The 15,830-nt window shown below is 46.5% G+C and overlaps 5 non-coding genes and 2 pseudogenes across 5 annotated transcripts; all 7 read left to right on the forward strand.

Annotated features, from left to right (window-relative positions):
- The first annotated feature begins 1,273 nt into the window (after nucleotides 1–1,273).
- LOC130340819 (U2 spliceosomal RNA) lies at nucleotides 1,274–1,464 on the forward strand. Its single transcript, XR_008880867.1, has one exon. It is a non-coding gene; the product is annotated as a U2 spliceosomal RNA (small nuclear RNA).
- Nucleotides 1,465–3,553: 2,089 nt separating this feature from the next.
- On the forward strand, nucleotides 3,554–3,744 carry LOC130340820 (U2 spliceosomal RNA). The gene has a single exon (XR_008880868.1). It is a non-coding gene; the product is annotated as a U2 spliceosomal RNA (small nuclear RNA).
- A 2,093-nt stretch (nucleotides 3,745–5,837) lies between these two features.
- Nucleotides 5,838–6,032, forward strand: LOC130340830 (U2 spliceosomal RNA). Its single transcript, XR_008880877.1, has one exon. It is a non-coding gene; the product is annotated as a U2 spliceosomal RNA (small nuclear RNA).
- Nucleotides 6,033–8,124: 2,092 nt separating this feature from the next.
- On the forward strand, nucleotides 8,125–8,315 carry LOC130340821 (U2 spliceosomal RNA). Its single transcript, XR_008880869.1, has one exon. It is a non-coding gene; the product is annotated as a U2 spliceosomal RNA (small nuclear RNA).
- Nucleotides 8,316–10,397: 2,082 nt separating this feature from the next.
- LOC130340843 (U2 spliceosomal RNA) lies at nucleotides 10,398–10,557 on the forward strand (annotated as a pseudogene).
- A 695-nt stretch (nucleotides 10,558–11,252) lies between these two features.
- Nucleotides 11,253–11,433, forward strand: LOC130340835 (U2 spliceosomal RNA; annotated as a pseudogene).
- Nucleotides 11,434–13,532: 2,099 nt separating this feature from the next.
- Nucleotides 13,533–13,723, forward strand: LOC130340822 (U2 spliceosomal RNA). Its single transcript, XR_008880870.1, has one exon. It is a non-coding gene; the product is annotated as a U2 spliceosomal RNA (small nuclear RNA).
- Nucleotides 13,724–15,830: the final 2,107 nt, after the last annotated feature.

The raw sequence follows: 15,830 nt of genomic DNA on the forward strand, positions 1-15,830 counted from the left end.
GCTTTTTATGTATTCAGCACCTATGTATAATGTTGTAAAAATGCTCTAGAAGCTAAAGTCGCAGAAATGTCACACATATTTGGCCTGCAACTTTCTGTGCGACAAATTCAGACAGGAAAAATCAGTATAAATCCTTAGAAAATTATCCCCCAGTGTCTCCATCTGCTGGCGGTATTGAATAAGCATTGCTGCACTGATGGGGTATGCATTAGACGAAAAAAAAGAAGAAAAAGAAGAATAATACGCCCAGAAAAGAGGCGAAAAGGAGAAAAACGTAAAAAAACGTGAAAAAAAAGTAAGAGGAAGAGAAGGGAAAAAAAGGTGGAAATGGGTTTAAAAGTGATTTCGGCGGAGAATATATATATATATATATATATATATATATATATATATATATATACGCGCACACACACACATATATATAAACGTATTCTCCGTTGAGATATTGCAGCCGCTGCTGTGTCCAGGCCCAGGAGCCTTAGCACTGTGCTGTGATGTCACTCAATACCACTGACATCACTAGGTGTAAACAACATCTCTCCTTTGCTGTGTATGTGACTATGGAGCTGTTTGGTGATGTCGTCTATTATGGCCTTCATAGAAGCAACAGGAGATTGTTGCATCCATCTAGAACCCTCAGAACTACAGTGCTATGATGTCACTCACTTCCACAGGCCTTGCAGAGTGTAAACAACAACAACCCAGCTTTGTTGTGTATGTAACCATAGGGATTTGTGATGTCACCTAGAACCTTCACAGCAGCGACAGCTTTATGAGGAGCATCAGCACTGCTCTGCCTGAGCAGAACCATCACCGCCATAGGTTGTCAAATAACCCGGATTTAACCCACACAGGTAAGTCCAATGGGGTGCAGGCATGTCCTCTATGCTTACAGCTTCCCGTGGGTGTTGGTTTGATACCGTTTGGGGACAGCCAAGGAGGCATCTGCAGGCAACAAAGGTAGGTGTGTGCTTGTGTGTGTGTTTCCTATGCAGATCCTAAGCCCAGTGTCACATGCAAGTAGGAGGAGTAAGAAGGGTTCCTGGCAAATCCGGGTTATGGATTGCATTTAAAAAGGCCCCGTGGGAGTGCAATGGGCCCCTGTCTTGCTGCTTAGCAATAATGGTATGGGTTTAGGTTCTGCTGTGTGTACTGGTGGTTGACTGCCCCCCAGCCCAGAGTGTGCATGGAAAATTGTCTGGCAGCCTCCCTGACAGCAAGCAGTGATAGTGCCCATGAAGGGGACCTTGTTGGGCCCGCCCCTTTCACGGTTATCGCTTCTCGGCCTTTTGGCTAAGATCAAGTGTAGTATCTGTTCTTATCAGTTTAATATCTGATACGTCCCCTATCTGGGGACCATATATTAAATGGATTTTTGAGAACGGGGGCCGATTTCGAAGCTTGCTTCCGTCGCCCTATGCATTGACCCGATATGGCAGTATCTTCGGGTACAGTGCACCACCCCCTTACAGGGTTAAAAAGAAAGATTCCTACTTTCATTGCAACCTGCTTGCTGGCTAGCCAGCTAGCCAGCCCTGTGGCTTGCTGCTGCTGCTGCTGCTGCAGCCAAAAAACAAAAGGTGGTGCTGCTGCTGCTTCTGCTTCTGCTTGTGTCTGGCCGCTGTTGGAGCGTCCAGGCACAGGACTTCTGCTGCTGCTGACTAAATGGCCTCCTTAATTGGATCATTTGAGTAGCCAGCACACCTGTGCAGGTAGGGCATGACATGATAGGCAGCTGCCTTGATAGCGGGTGGGTGCTGAATGTTCCTAATTGACAAAATAAGATTAATGCTTATGAAGAAATATAAAATCTCATCCCTTCCCCAATATCGCGCCACACCCCTACCCCTTAATTCCCTGGTTGAACTTGATGGACATATGTCTTTTTTCGACCGTACTAACTATGTAACTATGTAACATAACATGGGGGGGGGGGGGGGGTCTCCTGGCTGTTCACACAGGTGTGTCATTGCTGTACATTGACCATGCATTGCTTCTGTGGTATTGCAAAGGCAAAGACAAATGCTTCCAGCCATCCATTGCACTAATGGATTGGTCATCAGCTGGCTGTCTATGTCCCGCATCAATATAGACCAAAGTACAGAGGGTTAGGCTATGCTATTGTGCACCTACCTGATGCATCAGAAGGTGCGAGGCCCTTGCTAAATTCTGTGCACAGACTTTGAGATCTATGCTTTAGACTGTATCTAAACCTGCTCCAACATGGACTGACATTCTGGCCTACTTTCAGCCGATGCGACTTGTCTGTCGCTGAACAGTCGCTTTTTATGTATTCAGCACCTATGTATAATGTTGTAAAAATGCTCTAGAAGCTAAAGTCGCAGAAATGTCACACATATTTGGCCTGCAACTTTCTGTGCGACAAATTCAGACAGGAAAAATCAGTATAAATCCTTAGAAAATTATCCCCCAGTGTCTCCATCTGCTGGCGGTATTGAATAAGCATTGCTGCACTGATGGGGTATGCATTAGACGAAAAAAAAGAAGAAAAAGAAGAATAATACGCCCAGAAAAGAGGCGAAAAGGAGAAAAACGTAAAAAAACGTGAAAAAAAAGTAAGAGGAAGAGAAGGGAAAAAAAGGTGGAAATGGGTTTAAAAGTGATTTCGGCGGAGAAATATATATATATATATATATATATATATATATATATATATATACGCGCACACACACACATATATATAAACGTATTCTCCGTTGAGATATTGCAGCCGCTGCTGTGTCCAGGCCCAGGAGCCTTAGCACTGTGCTGTGATGTCACTCAATACCACTGACATCACTAGGTGTAAACAACATCTCTCCTTTGCTGTGTATGTGACTATGGAGCTGTTTGGTGATGTCGTCTATTATGGCCTTCATAGAAGCAACAGGAGATTGTTGCATCCATCTAGAACCCTCAGAACTACAGTGCTATGATGTCACTCACTTCCACAGGCCTTGCAGAGTGTAAACAACAACAACCCAGCTTTGTTGTGTATGTAACCATAGGGATTTGTGATGTCACCTAGAACCTTCACAGCAGCGACAGCTTTATGAGGAGCATCAGCACTGCTCTGCCTGAGCAGAACCATCACCGCCATAGGTTGTCAAATAACCCGGATTTAACCCACACAGGTAAGTCCAATGGGGTGCAGGCATGTCCTCTATGCTTACAGCTTCCCGTGGGTGTTGGTTTGATACCGTTTGGGGACAGCCAAGGAGGCATCTGCAGGCAACAAAGGTAGGTGTGTGCTTGTGTGTGTGTTTCCTATGCAGATCCTAAGCCCAGTGTCACATGCAAGTAGGAGGAGTAAGAAGGGTTCCTGGCAAATCCGGGTTATGGATTGCATTTAAAAAGGCCCCGTGGGAGTGCAATGGGCCCCTGTCTTGCTGCTTAGCAATAATGGTATGGGTTTAGGTTCTGCTGTGTGTACTGGTGGTTGACTGCCCCCCAGCCCAGAGTGTGCATGGAAAATTGTCTGGCAGCCTCCCTGACAGCAAGCAGTGATAGTGCCCATGAAGGGGACCTTGTTGGGCCCGCCCCTTTCACGGTTATCGCTTCTCGGCCTTTTGGCTAAGATCAAGTGTAGTATCTGTTCTTATCAGTTTAATATCTGATACGTCCCCTATCTGGGGACCATATATTAAATGGATTTTTGAGAACGGGGGCCGATTTCGAAGCTTGCTTCCGTCGCCCTATGCATTGACCCGATATGGCAGTATCTTCGGGTACAGTGCACCACCCCCTTACAGGGTTAAAAAGAAAGATTCCTACTTTCATTGCAACCTGCTTGCTGGCTAGCCAGCTAGCCAGCCCTGTGGCGCTGTGCTGCTGCTGCTGCTGCTGCTGCTGCAGCCAAAAAACAAAAGGTGGTGCTGCTGCTGCTTCTGCTTCTGCTTGTGTCTGGCCGCTGTTGGAGCGTCCAGGCACAGGACTTCTGCTGCTGCTGACTAAATGGCCTCCTTAATTGGATCATTTGAGTAGCCAGCACACCTGTGCAGGTAGGGCATGACATGATAGGCAGCTGCCTTGATAGCGGGTGGGTGCTGAATGTTCCTAATTGACAAAATAAGATTAATGCTTATGAAGAAATATAAAATCTCATCCCTTCCCCAATATCGCGCCACACCCCTACCCCTTAATTCCCTGGTTGAACTTGATGGACATATGTCTTTTTTCGACCGTACTAACTATGTAACTATGTAACATAACATGGGGGGGGGGGGGGGTCTCCTGGCTGTTCACACAGGTGTGTCATTGCTGTACATTGACCATGCATTGCTTCTGTGGTATTGCAAAGGCAAAGACAAATGCTTCCAGCCATCCATTGCACTAATGGATTGGTCATCAGCTGGCTGTCTATGTCCCGCATCAATATAGACCAAAGTACAGAGGGTTAGGCTATGCTATTGTGCACCTACCTGATGCATCAGAAGGTGCGAGGCCCTTGCTAAATTCTGTGCACAGACTTTGAGATCTATGCTTTAGACTGTATCTAAACCTGCTCCAACATGGACTGACATTCTGGCCTACTTTCAGCCGATGCGACTTGTCTGTCGCTGAACAGTCGCTTTTTATGTATTCAGCACCTATGTATAATGTTGTAAAAATGCTCTAGAAGCTAAAGTCGCAGAAATGTCACACATATTTGGCCTGCAACTTTCTGTGCGACAAATTCAGACAGGAAAAATCAGTATAAATCCTTAGAAAATTATCCCCCAGTGTCTCCATCTGCTGGCGGTATTGAATAAGCATTGCTGCACTGATGGGGTATGCATTAGACGAAAAAAAAGAAGAAAAAGAAGAATAATACGCCCAGAAAAGAGGCGAAAAGGAGAAAAACGTAAAAAAACGTGAAAAAAAAGTAAGAGGAAGAGAAGGGAAAAAAAGGTGGAAATGGGTTTAAAAGTGATTTCGGCGGAGAAATATATATATATATATATATATATATATATATATATATACGCGCACACACACACATATATATAAACGTATTCTCCGTTGAGATATTGCAGCCGCTGCTGTGTCCAGGCCCAGGAGCCTTAGCACTGTGCTGTGATGTCACTCAATACCACTGACATCACTAGGTGTAAACAACATCTCTCCTTTGCTGTGTATGTGACTATGGAGCTGTTTGGTGATGTCGTCTATTATGGCCTTCATAGAAGCAACAGGAGATTGTTGCATCCATCTAGAACCCTCAGAACTACAGTGCTATGATGTCACTCACTTCCACAGGCCTTGCAGAGTGTAAACAACAACAACCCAGCTTTGTTGTGTATGTAACCATAGGGATTTGTGATGTCACCTAGAACCTTCACAGCAGCGACAGCTTTATGAGGAGCATCAGCACTGCTCTGCCTGAGCAGAACCATCACCGCCATAGGTTGTCAAATAACCCGGATTTAACCCACACAGGTAAGTCCAATGGGGTGCAGGCATGTCCTCTATGCTTACAGCTTCCCGTGGGTGTTGGTTTGATACCGTTTGGGGACAGCCAAGGAGGCATCTGCAGGCAACAAAGGTAGGTGTGTGCTTGTGTGTGTGTTTCCTATGCAGATCCTAAGCCCAGTGTCACATGCAAGTAGGAGGAGTAAGAAGGGTTCCTGGCAAATCCGGGTTATGGATTGCATTTAAAAAGGCCCCGTGGGAGTGCAATGGGCCCCTGTCTTGCTGCTTAGCAATAATGGTATGGGTTTAGGTTCTGCTGTGTGTACTGGTGGTTGACTGCCCCCCAGCCCAGAGTGTGCATGGAAAATTGTCTGGCAGCCTCCCTGACAGCAAGCAGTGATAGTGCCCATGAAGGGGACCTTGTTGGGCCCGCCCCTTTCACGGTTATCGCTTCTCGGCCTTTTGGCTAAGATCAAGTGTAGTATCTGTTCTTATCAGTTTAATTAATATCTGATACGTCCCCTATCTGGGGACCATATATTAAATGGATTTTTGAGAACGGGGGCCGATTTCGAAGCTTGCTTCCGTCGCCCTATGCATTGACCCGATATGGCAGTATCTTCGGGTACAGTGCACCACCCCCTTACAGGGTTAAAAAGAAAGATTCCTACTTTCATTGCAACCTGCTTGCTGGCTAGCCAGCTAGCCAGCCCTGTGGGCCTTGCTGCTGCTGCTGCTGCTGCAGCCAAAAAACAAAAGGTGGTGCTGCTGCTGCTTCTGCTTCTGCTTGTGTCTGGCCGCTGTTGGAGCGTCCAGGCACAGGACTTCTGCTGCTGCTGACTAAATGGCCTCCTTAATTGGATCATTTGAGTAGCCAGCACACCTGTGCAGGTAGGGCATGACATGATAGGCAGCTGCCTTGATAGCGGGTGGGTGCTGAATGTTCCTAATTGACAAAATAAGATTAATGCTTATGAAGAAATATAAAATCTCATCCCTTCCCCAATATCGCGCCACACCCCTACCCCTTAATTCCCTGGTTGAACTTGATGGACATATGTCTTTTTTCGACCGTACTAACTATGTAACTATGTAACATAACATGGGGGGGGGGGGGGGTCTCCTGGCTGTTCACACAGGTGTGTCATTGCTGTACATTGACCATGCATTGCTTCTGTGGTATTGCAAAGGCAAAGACAAATGCTTCCAGCCATCCATTGCACTAATGGATTGGTCATCAGCTGGCTGTCTATGTCCCGCATCAATATAGACCAAAGTACAGAGGGTTAGGCTATGCTATTGTGCACCTACCTGATGCATCAGAAGGTGCGAGGCCCTTGCTAAATTCTGTGCACAGACTTTGAGATCTATGCTTTAGACTGTATCTAAACCTGCTCCAACATGGACTGACATTCTGGCCTACTTTCAGCCGATGCGACTTGTCTGTCGCTGAACAGTCGCTTTTTATGTATTCAGCACCTATGTATAATGTTGTAAAAATGCTCTAGAAGCTAAAGTCGCAGAAATGTCACACATATTTGGCCTGCAACTTTCTGTGCGACAAATTCAGACAGGAAAAATCAGTATAAATCCTTAGAAAATTATCCCCCAGTGTCTCCATCTGCTGGCGGTATTGAATAAGCATTGCTGCACTGATGGGGTATGCATTAGACGAAAAAAAAGAAGAAAAAGAAGAATAATACGCCCAGAAAAGAGGCGAAAAGGAGAAAAACGTAAAAAAACGTGAAAAAAAAGTAAGAGGAAGAGAAGGGAAAAAAAGGTGGAAATGGGTTTAAAAGTGATTTCGGCGGAGAAATATATATATATATATATATATATATATATATATATATATATATACGCGCACACACACACATATATATAAACGTATTCTCCGTTGAGATATTGCAGCCGCTGCTGTGTCCAGGCCCAGGAGCCTTAGCACTGTGCTGTGATGTCACTCAATACCACTGACATCACTAGGTGTAAACAACATCTCTCCTTTGCTGTGTATGTGACTATGGAGCTGTTTGGTGATGTCGTCTATTATGGCCTTCATAGAAGCAACAGGAGATTGTTGCATCCATCTAGAACCCTCAGAACTACAGTGCTATGATGTCACTCACTTCCACAGGCCTTGCAGAGTGTAAACAACAACAACCCAGCTTTGTTGTGTATGTAACCATAGGGATTTGTGATGTCACCTAGAACCTTCACAGCAGCGACAGCTTTATGAGGAGCATCAGCACTGCTCTGCCTGAGCAGAACCATCACCGCCATAGGTTGTCAAATAACCCGGATTTAACCCACACAGGTAAGTCCAATGGGGTGCAGGCATGTCCTCTATGCTTACAGCTTCCCGTGGGTGTTGGTTTGATACCGTTTGGGGACAGCCAAGGAGGCATCTGCAGGCAACAAAGGTAGGTGTGTGCTTGTGTGTGTGTTTCCTATGCAGATCCTAAGCCCAGTGTCACATGCAAGTAGGAGGAGTAAGAAGGGTTCCTGGCAAATCCGGGTTATGGATTGCATTTAAAAAGGCCCCGTGGGAGTGCAATGGGCCCCTGTCTTGCTGCTTAGCAATAATGGTATGGGTTTAGGTTCTGCTGTGTGTACTGGTGGTTGACTGCCCCCCAGCCCAGAGTGTGCATGGAAAATTGTCTGGCAGCCTCCCTGACAGCAAGCAGTGATAGTGCCCATGAAGGGGACCTTGTTGGGCCCGCCCCTTTCACGGTTATCGCTTCTCGGCCTTTTGGCTAAGATCAAGTGTAGTATCTGTTCTTATCAGTTTAATATCTGATACGTCCCCTATCTGGGGACCATATATTAAATGGATTTTTGAGAACGGGGGCCGATTTCGAAGCTTGCTTCCGTCGCCCTATGCATTGACCCGATATGGCAGTATCTTCGGGTACAGTGCACCACCCCCTTACAGGGTTAAAAAGAAAGATTCCTACTTTCATTGCAACCTGCTTGCTGGCTAGCCAGCTAGCCAGCCCTGTGGGCCTTGCTGCTGCTGCTGCTGCTGCTGCAGCCAAAAAACAAAAGGTGGTGCTGCTGCTGCTTCTGCTTCTGCTTGTGTCTGGCCGCTGTTGGAGCGTCCAGGCACAGGACTTCTGCTGCTGCTGACTAAATGGCCTCCTTAATTGGATCATTTGAGTAGCCAGCACACCTGTGCAGGTAGGGCATGACATGATAGGCAGCTGCCTTGATAGCGGGTGGGTGCTGAATGTTCCTAATTGACAAAATAAGATTAATGCTTATGAAGAAATATAAAATCTCATCCCTTCCCCAATATCGCGCCACACCCCTACCCCTTAATTCCCTGGTTGAACTTGATGGACATATGTCTTTTTTCGACCGTACTAACTATGTAACTATGTAACATAACATGGGGGGGGGGGGGGGGTCTCCTGGCTGTTCACACAGGTGTGTCATTGCTGTACATTGACCATGCATTGCTTCTGTGGTATTGCAAAGGCAAAGACAAATGCTTCCAGCCATCCATTGCACTAATGGATTGGTCATCAGCTGGCTGTCTATGTCCCGCATCAATATAGACCAAAGTACAGAGGGTTAGGCTATGCTATTGTGCACCTACCTGATGCATCAGAAGGTGCGAGGCCCTTGCTAAATTCTGTGCACAGACTTTGAGATCTATGCTTTAGACTGTATCTAAACCTGCTCCAACATGGACTGACATTCTGGCCTACTTTCAGCCGATGCGACTTGTCTGTCGCTGAACAGTCGCTTTTTATGTATTCAGCACCTATGTATAATGTTGTAAAAATGCTCTAGAAGCTAAAGTCGCAGAAATGTCACACATATTTGGCCTGCAACTTTCTGTGCGACAAATTCAGACAGGAAAAATCAGTATAAATCCTTAGAAAATTATCCCCCAGTGTCTCCATCTGCTGGCGGTATTGAATAAGCATTGCTGCACTGATGGGGTATGCATTAGACGAAAAAAAAGAAGAAAAAGAAGAATAATACGCCCAGAAAAGAGGCGAAAAGGAGAAAAACGTAAAAAAACGTGAAAAAAAAGTAAGAGGAAGAGAAGGGAAAAAAAGGTGGAAATGGGTTTAAAAGTGATTTCGGCGGAGAAATATATATATATATATATATATATATATATACGCGCACACACACACATATATATAAACGTATTCTCCGTTGAGATATTGCAGCCGCTGCTGTGTCCAGGCCCAGGAGCCTTAGCACTGTGCTGTGATGTCACTCAATACCACTGACATCACTAGGTGTAAACAACATCTCTCCTTTGCTGTGTATGTGACTATGGAGCTGTTTGGTGATGTCGTCTATTATGGCCTTCATAGAAGCAACAGGAGATTGTTGCATCCATCTAGAACCCTCAGAACTACAGTGCTATGATGTCACTCACTTCCACAGGCCTTGCAGAGTGTAAACAACAACAACCCAGCTTTGTTGTGTATGTAACCATAGGGATTTGTGATGTCACCTAGAACCTTCACAGCAGCGACAGCTTTATGAGGAGCATCAGCACTGCTCTGCCTGAGCAGAACCATCACCGCCATAGGTTGTCAAATAACCCGGATTTAACCCACACAGGTAAGTCCAATGGGGTGCAGGCATGTCCTCTATGCTTACAGCTTCCCGTGGGTGTTGGTTTGATACCGTTTGGGGACAGCCAAGGAGGCATCTGCAGGCAACAAAGGTAGGTGTGTGCTTGTGTGTGTGTTTCCTATGCAGATCCTAAGCCCAGTGTCACATGCAAGTAGGAGGAGTAAGAAGGGTTCCTGGCAAATCCGGGTTATGGATTGCATTTAAAAAGGCCCCGTGGGAGTGCAATGGGCCCCTGTCTTGCTGCTTAGCAATAATGGTATGGGTTTAGGTTCTGCTGTGTGTACTGGTGGTTGACTGCCCCCCAGCCCAGAGTGTGCATGGAAAATTGTCTGGCAGCCTCCCTGACAGCAAGCAGTGATAGTGCCCATGAAGGGGACCTTGTTGGGCCCGCCCCTTTCACGGTTATCGCTTCTCGGCCTTTTGGCTAAGATCAAGTGTAGTATCTGTTCTTATCAGTTTTCATGCTGGTGGGGATGGGTGCTGCATGGAGGATGCAGGTGTACCAGGGCTTTCCGGGGCTGGTTCTGAGGAATCAGCTCGACGGCTGCCCCGATGTGACCTGTTCCCTCCGGGTCTCGCCATGAGGCTGAGAGGGTCTAGAGCCGAGGTACTTTTGTGCCTCGGGGAGTGGTGAGACCCCGAGGTGCCGAAACTCACTGGGAGAATAGGCTCACTGAGTTGAAGCACGGGCACCATAATCTCTTCACCTTGTGGCACTCACCTCTTGATTCCCGGCCTTCTGGCTAGGATCAGAGAAATTTTTATAGATCCGGCCGGATGTCCGGGCAGTATATCTGCACACATTCACTTATTTATTTATTTTTTGTCTCACTGTGTCACTTTTTGCGTGTTGTGTGTTCACAGGATTTGTCAGGATGCGGTAGCCCTTCTGGGTGTCCCTCCTGGCGGTCTAGGGGAGGTGTGTGTGGCCATTAGGTTCCGCACCTCCCTGCAAACACCCCGGGTACTCCTGCTTCGCAGGGTACCTACCGTAATCGGCTCTGCGGGCAGATACCTTGGCTAACGCCAAGGGGGATGCCGGGAGCATTTGTGGTCTCCTAGTAGCTTCGGCGAAAAGGGACATCGAACCTGGAACCTCGCAGGTACCTTTTGGTCCGGAGGCGAAGGGTAAGGTTTGTTGGGGGGCCTCTCTCCTATCGGAGAAGGGCTTGCGATAGACCGCATCCTTTGTGCACGTTTTTTTTAGTGTAACACGTTTGCACTTTTTCTTGCACTTTGGGTGAATCGAAAGCACGTTCCTCGGCTTTAGATAAAAAAAAAAAAAAATCTGTTCTTATCAGTTTAATATCTGATACGTCCCCTATCTGGGGACCATATATTAAATGGATTTTTGAGAACGGGGGCCGATTTCGAAGCTTGCTTCCGTCGCCCTATGCATTGACCCGATATGGCAGTATCTTCGGGTACAGTGCACCACCCCCTTACAGGGTTAAAAAGAAAGATTCCTACTTTCATTGCAACCTGCTTGCTGGCTAGCCAGCTAGCCAGCCCTGTGGGCCTTGCTGCTGCTGCTGCTGCTGCTGCAGCCAAAAAACAAAAGGTGGTGCTGCTGCTGCTTCTGCTTCTGCTTGTGTCTGGCCGCTGTTGGAGCGTCCAGGCACAGGACTTCTGCTGCTGCTGACTAAATGGCCTCCTTAATTGGATCATTTGAGTAGCCAGCACACCTGTGCAGGTAGGGCATGACATGATAGGCAGCTGCCTTGATAGCGGGTGGGTGCTGAATGTTCCTAATTGACAAAATAAGATTAATGCTTATGAAGAAATATAAAATCTCATCCCTTCCCCAATATCGCGCCACACCCCTACCCCTTAATTCCCTGGTTGAACTTGATGGACATATGTCTTTTTTCGACCGTACTAACTATGTAACTATGTAACATAACATGGGGGGGGGGGGGGGTCTCCTGGCTGTTCACACAGGTGTGTCATTGCTGTACATTGACCATGCATTGCTTCTGTGGTATTGCAAAGGCAAAGACAAATGCTTCCAGCCATCCATTGCACTAATGGATTGGTCATCAGCTGGCTGTCTATGTCCCGCATCAATATAGACCAAAGTACAGAGGGTTAGGCTATGCTATTGTGCACCTACCTGATGCATCAGAAGGTGCGAGGCCCTTGCTAAATTCTGTGCACAGACTTTGAGATCTATGCTTTAGACTGTATCTAAACCTGCTCCAACATGGACTGACATTCTGGCCTACTTTCAGCCGATGCGACTTGTCTGTCGCTGAACAGTCGCTTTTTATGTATTCAGCACCTATGTATAATGTTGTAAAAATGCTCTAGAAGCTAAAGTCGCAGAAATGTCACACATATTTGGCCTGCAACTTTCTGTGCGACAAATTCAGACAGGAAAAATCAGTATAAATCCTTAGAAAATTATCCCCCAGTGTCTCCATCTGCTGGCGGTATTGAATAAGCATTGCTGCACTGATGGGGTATGCATTAGACGAAAAAAAAGAAGAAAAAGAAGAATAATACGCCCAGAAAAGAGGCGAAAAGGAGAAAAACGTAAAAAAACGTGAAAAAAAAGTAAGAGGAAGAGAAGGGAAAAAAAGGTGGAAATGGGTTTAAAAGTGATTTCGGCGGAGAAATATATATATATATATATATATATATATATATATATATATATATATATACGCGCACACACACACATATATATAAACGTATTCTCCGTTGAGATATTGCAGCCGCTGCTGTGTCCAGGCCCAGGAGCCTTAGCACTGTGCTGTGATGTCACTCAATACCACTGACATCACTAGGTGTAAACAACATCTCTCCTTTGCTGTGTATGTGACTATGGAGCTGTTTGGTGATGTCGTCTATTACGGCCTTCATAGAAGCAACAGGAGATTGTTGCATCCATCTAGAACCCTCAGAACTACAGTGCTATGATGTCACTCACTTCCACAGGCCTTGCAGAGTGTAAACAACAACAACCCAGCTTTGTTGTGTATGTAACCATAGGGATTTGTGATGTCACCTAGAACCTTCACAGCAGCGACAGCTTTATGAGGAGCATCAGCACTGCTCTGCCTGAGCAGAACCATCACCGCCATAGGTTGTCAAATAACCCGGATTTAACCCACACAGGTAAGTCCAATGGGGTGCAGGCATGTCCTCTATGCTTACAGCTTCCCGTGGGTGTTGGTTTGATACCGTTTGGGGACAGCCAAGGAGGCATCTGCAGGCAACAAAGGTAGGTGTGTGCTTGTGTGTGTGTTTCCTATGCAGATCCTAAGCCCAGTGTCACATGCAAGTAGGAGGAGTAAGAAGGGTTCCTGGCAAATCCGGGTTATGGATTGCATTTAAAAAGGCCCCGTGGGAGTGCAATGGGCCCCTGTCTTGCTGCTTAGCAATAATGGTATGGGTTTAGGTTCTGCTGTGTGTACTGGTGGTTGACTGCCCCCCAGCCCAGAGTGTGCATGGAAAATTGTCTGGCAGCCTCCCTGACAGCAAGCAGTGATAGTGCCCATGAAGGGGACCTTGTTGGGCCCGCCCCTTTCACGGTTATCGCTTCTCGGCCTTTTGGCTAAGATCAAGTGTAGTATCTGTTCTTATCAGTTTAATATCTGATACGTCCCCTATCTGGGGACCATATATTAAATGGATTTTTGAGAACGGGGGCCGATTTCGAAGCTTGCTTCCGTCGCCCTATGCATTGACCCGATATGGCAGTATCTTCGGGTACAGTGCACCACCCCCTTACAGGGTTAAAAAGAAAGATTCCTACTTTCATTGCAACCTGCTTGCTGGCTAGCCAGCTAGCCAGCCCTGTGGGCCTTGCTGCTGCTGCTGCTGCTGCTGCTGCAGCCAAAAAACAAAAGGTGGTGCTGCTGCTGCTTCTGCTTCTGCTTGTGTCTGGCCGCTGTTGGAGCGTCCAGGCACAGGACTTCTGCTGCTGCTGACTAAATGGCCTCCTTAATTGGATCATTTGAGTAGCCAGCACACCTGTGCAGGTAGGGCATGACATGATAGGCAGCTGCCTTGATAGCGGGTGGGTGCTGAATGTTCCTAATTGACAAAATAAGATTAATGCTTATGAAGAAATATAAAATCTCATCCCTTCCCCAATATCGCGCCACACCCCTACCCCTTAATTCCCTGGTTGAACTTGATGGACATATGTCTTTTTTCGACCGTACTAACTATGTAACTATGTAACATAACATGGGGGGGGGGGGGGGGTCTCCTGGCTGTTCACACAGGTGTGTCATTGCTGTACATTGACCATGCATTGCTTCTGTGGTATTGCAAAGGCAAAGACAAATGCTTCCAGCCATCCATTGCACTAATGGATTGGTCATCAGCTGGCTGTCTATGTCCCGCATCAATATAGACCAAAGTACAGAGGGTTAGGCTATGCTATTGTGCACCTACCTGATGCATCAGAAGGTGCGAGGCCCTTGCTAAATTCTGTGCACAGACTTTGAGATCTATGCTTTAGACTGTATCTAAACCTGCTCCAACATGGACTGACATTCTGGCCTACTTTCAGCCGATGCGACTTGTCTGTCGCTGAACAGTCGCTTTTTATGTATTCAGCACCTATGTATAATGTTGTAAAAATGCTCTAGAAGCTAAAGTCGCAGAAATGTCACACATATTTGGCCTGCAACTTTCTGTGCGACAAATTCAGACAGGAAAAATCAGTATAAATCCTTAGAAAATTATCCCCCAGTGTCTCCATCTGCTGGCGGTATTGAATAAGCATTGCTGCACTGATGGGGTATGCATTAGACGAAAAAAAAGAAGAAAAAGAAGAATAATACGCCCAGAAAAGAGGCGAAAAGGAGAAAAACGTAAAAAAACGTGAAAAAAAAGTAAGAGGAAGAGAAGGGAAAAAAAGGTGGAAATGGGTTTAAAAGTGATTTCGGCGGAGAAATATATATATATATATATATATATATATATATATATATACATACGCGCACACACACACATATATATAAACGTATTCTCCGTTGAGATATTGCAGCCGCTGCTGTGTCCAGGCCCAGGAGCCTTAGCACTGTGCTGTGATGTCACTCAATACCACTGACATCACTAGGTGTAAACAACATCTCTCCTTTGCTGTGTATGTGACTATGGAGCTGTTTGGTGATGTCGTCTATTATGGCCTTCATAGAAGCAACAGGAGATTGTTGCATCCATCTAGAACCCTCAGAACTACAGTGCTATGATGTCACTCACTTCCACAGGCCTTGCAGAGTGTAAACAACAACAACCCAGCTTTGTTGTGTATGTAACCATAGGGATTTGTGATGTCACCTAGAACCTTCACAGCAGCGACAGCTTTATGAGGAGCATCAGCACTGCTCTGCCTGAGCAGAACCATCACCGCCATAGGTTGTCAAATAACCCGGATTTAACCCACACAGGTAAGTCCAATGGGGTGCAGGCATGTCCTCTATGCTTACAGCTTCCCGTGGGTGTTGGTTTGATACCGTTTGGGGACAGCCAAGGAGGCATCTGCAGGCAACAAAGGTAGGTGTGTGCTTGTGTGTGTGTTTCCTATGCAGATCCTAAGCCCAGTGTCACATGCAAGTAGGAGGAGTAAGAAGGGTTCCTGGCAAATCCGGGTTATGGATTGCATTTAAAAAGGCCCCGTGGGAGTGCAATGGGCCCCTGTCTTGCTGCTTAGCAATAATGGTATGGGTTTAGGTTCTGCTGTGTGTACTGGTGGTTGACTGCCCCCCAGCCCAGAGTGTGCATGGAAAATTGTCTGGCAGCCTCCCTGACAGCAAGCAGTGATAGTGCCCATGAAGGGGACCTTGTTGGGCCCGCCCCTTTCACGGTTATCGCTTCTC

This window comes from Hyla sarda, unplaced genomic scaffold (assembly GCF_029499605.1).
Source record: "Hyla sarda isolate aHylSar1 unplaced genomic scaffold, aHylSar1.hap1 scaffold_603, whole genome shotgun sequence".
Lineage (NCBI taxonomy): Eukaryota > Metazoa > Chordata > Amphibia > Anura > Hylidae > Hyla > Hyla sarda.